This window comes from Phoca vitulina, unplaced genomic scaffold, assembly GCF_004348235.1.
Source record: "Phoca vitulina isolate PV1807 unplaced genomic scaffold, GSC_HSeal_1.0 scaffold57, whole genome shotgun sequence".
Lineage (NCBI taxonomy): Eukaryota > Metazoa > Chordata > Mammalia > Carnivora > Phocidae > Phoca > Phoca vitulina.
In genome coordinates, this window is record NW_022589760.1 from 4,648,270 (window position 1) to 4,656,275 (window position 8,006).

The window sequence follows — 8,006 nt, forward strand, 5'->3', positions numbered from 1 at the left end:
TTGCAAATGATAAATCTGATAAAGGGTTAGTATCCAAAATAAATAAAGAACTCATGCAAGTCAACATCCCAAAACCAAATAATCCAATTAAAAATGGGCAGAAGACCTGAACAGATATTTCTCCAGAGAAGACATCCAGATGGCCAAAAGACACATGAAAAGATGCTCGACATCACTCATCATCAGGGAAATTCAAATCAAAACCACAGTAAGATATCACCTCACATCTGTCAGAATAGTTACAGTTAAAAACACAAGAAACAACAAGTGTTGGATGAGGATATGGACAAAAAGAGTCTCTCATGCACTGTTGGTGGGAATGCAAACTTGTAGCCACTGTGGAAAAGAATATGGAGGCTCCTCAAAAAGTTAAATTAGAACTACCCTAATATCCAGTAATCTCACTACTGGGTATTTTCCCAATAATACAAAAACACTAATTCAAAGGGATACATGAACCCCTATATTTATAGCAGCATTATTTATAATAGCCAAATTATGGAAGCCGCCCAAGTATCCATCGATAGGCGAATAAAGAAGAAGTGGTATATATATGCAATGGAATATTATTCCACCATAGAAAGGAATTAAATCTTGTCATTAGCAATAACATGAATGGACTAGGGTGTAAAATGCTAAGTGACTTAAGTCAGTCAGAGAAAGATCAGTACCATATGATTTCACTCATGTATGGAATTTAAGAAACAAAACAAATGAACAAAGGAAAGAGTGAGAGAGAGAAACCAAGAAATAGACTTAACTATAGAAAACAAACTGAGGGTTACCAGAGGGGAGGTGGGTGGGAGGATGGGTGAAATAGGTGATGGAGATTAGAGTGCACTTATCATGATGAGCACTGAGTAACATATAGAATTGTTTAATCACTGTATTGTATACCTGAAACTAATAGAACACTGTATGTTAAGTATATTGGAATTAAAATTTTAAAAAACTTAATAAAAAAATCATCCATACAAATTTAGAGAAAGTGAAAATTATAGTCAAACTGATAGATTAATTTTGAATGTTTTTTCATTATGCAAATAAATTATACAGAATGTATGCATTTGTATCTGGTTTCTCTCATGCAACATTATAAGATTCATATAGCTGTAGATTTTTCTTTTTCCCACTATATGGTATTCAATTGTGTGACTATACCACAATTTGTACATTCTATAGTGGGTATTTAGAAACTTTTCATCTGGGGGCTGGTGAGCATATGAATACAGTTTGTTTGTTATAAAACGCAGAGGGGAATTTCTGTGTCATAGAGCATGCATATAACTTGCTTAAGTTGATACTGCCAAACCATTTTCTGAGATGATTGTAACTATTTCAGTCCCATAAGCAATAAGTGAGAGTTTCACTTGCTCTATATCTTTGTTGCTCTATATCTTTATCAACACTTATTTTCTATCTTTCTCATTTTAGAAATTTTGGTGGGTGGACTAATAATATTTTATATTTTTTTAATTGAAGTACAGTTGACATACAATATATTAGTTTCAAGTATATGACATAGTGATTCAACAATTATATACATTACAAAATGCTCACTGTGAGAAGTGTAGATATCATCTGTCACTATACAAATTTATTACAATATTATTGATTATATTCCATATGCTGTACCTTCATAGCTATGACTTATCTGTTTTACAACTTGAAGTTTGTACCTGTTAATTCATTCACATATTTCTCCTATCTCCCCACCCTTCTCCCCTCTGGCAATCACTACTTTGTTCTCTGTATTTATGAATCTGTTTTTATTTTTTTGTTTGTTTTGTTTTGTTTAGATCCCACATATAAGTGAAATTACATGGTATTTGTCTTTCTCTGGCTTATTTCACTTAGCATAATACCCACTAGGTCCGTCCATGTTGTTGTGAATGGTAAGATTTCATTCTTTTTTATGGCTGAGTAATATTCCATTATATATATATACCACTTCTTTATCCAATCATCTATCCGTGGACATGTGCTGCTTCCATATCTTAGTTATTGTAAATTATGCTGCAACAAACATAGGGATGCCTATAACTTTTCAAGTTAGTGTTTTCATTTTGGGGTAAATATTCAGAAGTGGAATAACTGGATCATACAATATTTCCACTTTTAATTCTTTGAGAAACCTCCACACTGTTTTCCACAGTGGCTGCACCAATTTACATTCCCACCAACAGAGCACAAGGTTCGCCTTTTTCTGTGTCTGTTTGCCATCTGTGTGTCTTCTTTGGAAAAATGGCTATTTAAGTCTCCCACACATATTTAAATCAGATTGTTTTTTTGGTGTTGAGTTGTATGAGTTCTTTATATATTTTACATATTAACCTCTTATCAAATTTATCATTTGCAAACATCATTCTGTATGTTGCCTTTTTGTTTTATTGATGGTTTCTTTAATTATGCAAAAGCTTTTTAGTTTAATATAGTCCCAATTGTTTATTTTTGCTTTTGTGTCCCTTGCCTATGGAGACAGATAAAGAAAAATATTGCTAAAGCTGATGAGGAAGAGCTTACTGGCTGTTTTCTTTTAGGAGTTTTATGATTTTGCACATCACATTTAGGTCTTTAATCACTTTTGAGTTTATTTTTGTGTATGGTTTAAGAAAATGGTCCAGTTTCATTCTTCTGCATGTAGCTGCCAGTTTTTCCCAACTTTATTAAAAAGACTTTCTTTTCCTCGGTGTATATTCCTGTCTCCTTTCTCATACACTAATTGACCATATAAGCATAGTTTATTTCTGGGCTCTCTATTCTGTTCCATTGATCTAATGTGTCTATTTTTGTGCCAATAACATACGCTTTTGATTGCTATAACTTTGTAGTATAGTTTTAAATCTTGGATTCTGATTCCTCCAGCTTTGGTCTTCTTTCTCAAAATTGCTTTGGCTATTTGGGGTCTTATGGGATTCCACAGAAATTTTACAATTACTTGTTCTAGTTCTGTGAAAAACATTATTGGTGTTTGATAGGGATTGCATTAAATCTGTATATTGCTATGGGTTGTATTGACATTTTAACAATATTAATTCTTCCAATCCATGAGCATGATATATCTTCCTATTTATTTGTGTCATCTTCAATTTCTTTCATCAATGTCATAGTTTTCAAAATATAGACCTTTTACTTCTTTGATTAAATTTATTCCTAGATATTTTATTCTTTTTGATGCAATTGTAAATGAGATTGTTTTCTTAATTTCTGGTTTCTGCTACTTTTTAAATTAGTGTATAGTAATGTTACAGATTTCTGTATATTGATTTTGTATCCTGCAATTTTATTTATTAGTATTTATTAGAATTTATTTATTAGTTCTAATAGATTTTCTTGGTGGAATTTTTAGAGTTTTCTACATAGAGTATTGTGTCATCTGAAGATGGTAACAGTTTTACTTCTTCCTTACCAGTGTGGATGCTTTTTATTTCTTTTTCTTGTCTAATTGCTATGGCTAGGACTTCCAGGACTATGTTGAATAATTGTGGGGAGAGCTGGTATATTTTTCTTATTCCTGATCTTGGAGAAAAAGCTTTCAGCTTTTCACCATTAAGTATGTTAGCTGTGGGTTTGTCACATATGGTCTTTGTTAAGTTGAGGTATCTTCCCTCTATACCCACTTTGTTGAGATCTTTTATCATGAATAGATGTTGAATTTTTTCAAATGTTTTTTCTGCATCCATTGAGGTGATTATATTATTTTTATCCTTCATTTTGTTAATGCGATTAATTGATTTGTGAATATTGAAACATCCTTAAAACATCCTTGTATCCCTGGAACAAATCCCACTTCATAGGTGTAAATGATCCTTTTGGGGTATTGTTAAATTCATTTGGCTAATATTTTGTTGCAAATTTTTTGCATCTGGGTTTATCAAGGATATTGTTCTGTAATTTTCTTTTCTTGTGGCATCCTTTTCTGGTTTTGGTATCAGGGTAATGTTGGCTGCATATTTAAACGCATTTCTTCCTCTTCAATTTTTTGAATCATTTGAGGATATGTATTAACTCTTCTTCAAATGTTTGGTTGAATTCACCTTTAAAGCCATCTGGTCCTGGAGTTTTCTTTGTTGGGACTTTTTTGATTACTGATTCAACTTCATTACAAGTAATTGATCTGTTCAGGATTTCAGTTTGTTCCTGATTCAGTCCTGGAAAACTGTATGTTTCTAGGAATTTATCTATTTCTTCTGGGTTGTTCAATTTGCTGGCTTATATTTTTTTGTAGTAGTCTCCTATAATGTTTTGTATTTCTGTGGTGTCAGCTGTAATTTTCTTTTTTCTTGATAAGTCTGGCCAAAGGTTTATTAATTTTGTTTATTTTTCCAAAGTTCTTAGTTTCATTGATTTTTTTTAGTCACTATTTCTTATACTTCTACTCTGATCTTTATCATAATAGCTCTAATAATAGTTACTTAAGAATGTTTTTTAAAATTATTTCTAGCTGTGTCTTTCTCTTTAAATTTTTATTAAATCCTAGTTTTAGCACATTGTGATTAATTAATATGGTCTTTATTACCTTTGCTTTCTGGAATTAGTTTTCTTTTAGAATCTAATGCGTGATCAATTTTGTAAAAGTAAAAGGATGGTTGAAAATAATATATATTTTCTGTAGTGTTTTGTTTGTTATAATAGTCTGTTTAATATTAAATTATATATTATTTTTTCCTACTTAATCTAGCTACGATAGAAAGGGTGGATTAACACTTCCACTTCAATTATGTTTCTCTCATTTTCTTGGAGGTAGTACATGTAATGCAGTGGTTCTCAAATGTTAGCATGTATAAGAATCAAGTGGAATACTTATTAAAATGCAAACTTCAGAGCTCTAGAATATTTCAGAGATGATGTCAGGAGTTTATATTTTTAATAAGCATTCTGATGCAGGTAATGCTAGGACTAACCTTTCAGATACACTACTGTATCTTTGAGGTTCTCAAGTTATGATGACCTGGGCCCAAATCTCAGTTATGCCTTTACCAGTGAGAATCTTGAACAAGTTATTAAACCTCTCTATGTTCAGTTGTTTCATATCTAAAATGAGAATAATCATGTCTGCCACATAGTGTTATTCTGAACATTAAATTAGCTAACACATGTGAAAATGGTAGTGCAGTACCTGGTCACATTGTTCATTATTATAAAGGCCCATGCCTCTTATTTTCATTGACCACATACTATTTCATCAATGTAAAATAAACTCTGCCTCACTAATTGAATTCTACTTTGATTATTATTAATGACCATCTATACTTTCTTATTTGCATTTTTCTGTTATGAAATGTTTTTACTTTTTTTAAGATTTTATTTATTTATTTGTCAGAGAGAGAGAGAGCACAAGCAGGGGGAGTGGCAGGCAGAGGGAGAAGCAGGCTCCCCACTGAGAAAGGAGCCTGATGTGGGACTCAATCCCAGGACCCTGGGATCATGACCTGAGCTGAAAGCAGACGCTTAACTGACTGAGCCACCCAGGCATCCTGAAATATTTTTACTTTTTAATGGACTTTATTTTAGATATCCCTTATAAGTTGCAGATAGTTGTATTTTTCTTTTGTCACTTGAGTCTGAAACTTTGTTGTTGTTGTCTAGTTTTTATTTCATAATCATAAACTTAACTCTCTAATCCAGCTAGACTTGGAGAGGAGTAAGGAAAATATGGATCCCATAGAACTGCAATGAGAGCCCAAAGATTGTTGGATATTTTGAGCAGATGGGGGTGAAGGGGTGCTCTCCTGAGCTACAGAAGGAATGATCTGGTATTTAAGATAAAACACAAGTCAGATTTATTAGATTTGTCCACAGTCAGCAATGGGTACTTCTTGCTGGTCTTGCCATTCCTGGATCCAAAGTACTCCATGGCTTCCATAATATTCATGCCCTCTTTCATCTTGCCAAAGACCACATGCTTGCCATCCAACCACAGAATCTTGGCTGTGCAGATGAAAAACTGGGAACCATTTGTATTGGGCCCAGCATTTGACATGGGCAAGATGCCAGGAACCATATGCTTCAGGATGAAATTCTCATCATCAAATTTCTTCCCATAAATGGACTTGCTGTCAGTGTTATTATGGCATGTGAAATCACCACCCTGGCACATAAATCCCAGAATAATCCTGTGAAAGCAGGAAACTTTATAACCAAATCCTTTCTCCTCAGTGCTCAGAGTATCAAAGTTTTCTGCTATCTTTGGAAATTTATCTGCAAACAGCTTGAAGGAAACAAGGCCTGAGGGCTAATGTCCATGGCGATGTCACAGAACACAGTGGGGTTGACCATGGCTGGGTGGTGGTGTCTGTAAGGCCAAGTCTGAAAACTTTTATTAGAGGACTTAACTCATTTACATTGGCTTTATCTTCTATAAGTTCTTTTGCTTTAATATTTTCATATTTTCATGCTGTTTACTTTGTTTTATTTCATATACAATATTTTTCTTTACTTTTTTGTTTAGATATTTGGAAGAAATTAACCACCTTTTAAATTTACCTTTGTGTTTTAAAAGTTGTACCTACATTTCTCTTATCAATGTTAAGTAAAAAATGGTATTTCTTGATTTCTCCCCTTCTTCTGAAACTATCTCTACTATAAAAAATGTTTTACATAGCTAGATATTCATAAGACTTATTTTTCAACTTTGAATTTTTAAAAGTTTCAACCAGGATATATCTTGTCCTGCTTACCTCATTTGTTTTATATTATATTGACCCTTTCCAGCTCAAAGTTTTCTACTAAACTTTGGGATTTTTTTTTATTTTACTTAGGTCTGTTCTTCATGTGATTGGAAAGCTTGGATTTCCAAGATCCATTTTCCATATTGTATTACATTTTTTCCATTTTGTAATAATTTTTTTTAGTTTTTGATGTAGTGTTCAATGATTCATTAGTTGCTTATAACACCCAGTGCTCATCACATTGTGTGCCCTCCTTAATGCCCATCACCCAGTTACCCCATCCCCCCACTCACCTCCCTCTCCATAAGCCTCAGTTTTTTTCCCCAAGTCAAGAATCTTTCATGGTTTGTTTCCCTCTCTGATTTCTTCCCATTCAGTTTTCCCTCCCTTCCCCTATGATCATCTGTGCTATATGAGTGAAACCATATGATACTTGTCTTTCTCTGATTGACTTATTTCGCTTAGCATAATACCCTCCAGTTCCATCCATGTCAATGTAAATGGTAGATATTCATCCTTTCTGATGGTGGAGTAATATTCCATTGTATATATGAACCATATCTTCTTTATCCATTCATCTGTTGAAGGACATCTTGGCTCCTTCCACAGTTTGGCTATTGTGGACATTGTTGCTATGAACATTGGGCTGCATGTGCCCCCTTCTTTTCACTACATCGGTATCTTTGGGGTAAATACCCAGTAGTGCAATTGCTGGGTCATAGGGTAGCTCTATTTCTAATGTCTTGAGGAATCTCCATACTATTTTCCAGAATGGCTGTACCAGCTTGCATTCCCACCAACAGTGTAAGAGGGTTCCCCTTTACCTACATCTTCGCCAACATTTGTTGTTCCCTGTCTTGTTAATTTTAGCCACTCTAACTGGTGTAAGGTGATATCTCATTGTGGTTTTGATTTGTATTTCCCTGATGGCAAGTGATGTGGAACATTTTTTCATGTGTCTGATGGCCATTTGTATGTCTTTTTTGGAGAAGTGTCTGTTCATGTCTTCTGTCCATTTCTTGACTGGATTATTTATTTTTGGGATGTTGAGATTGATAACTTCTTTATAGATCCTAGATACCAGCCCTTTCTTTATCTGTTATGTCATTTGTAAATATTTTCTCCCATTCTGTAGGTTGCCTTTTAATTTTGTTGACTGTTTCCTTTGCTGTGCAGAAGGTTTTTATCTTGATGAAGTCCCAATAGTTCATTTTTGCATTTGTTTTGCATTTGTTTCCTTTGCCTTTAGATACATGTTGTGCAAGAAGTTTCTGCAGCTGAGGTCGAAGAGGTTACTGCCTGTGTTCTCCTCTCAGATTTTGATGGATTATTGTG

The 8,006-nt window shown here is 33.6% G+C and overlaps 1 pseudogene; it reads right to left on the minus strand.

Annotated features, from left to right (window-relative positions):
• Positions 1–5,786: 5,786 nt before the first annotated feature.
• On the minus strand, positions 5,787–6,279 carry LOC116623152 (annotated as a pseudogene).
• Positions 6,280–8,006: the final 1,727 nt, after the last annotated feature.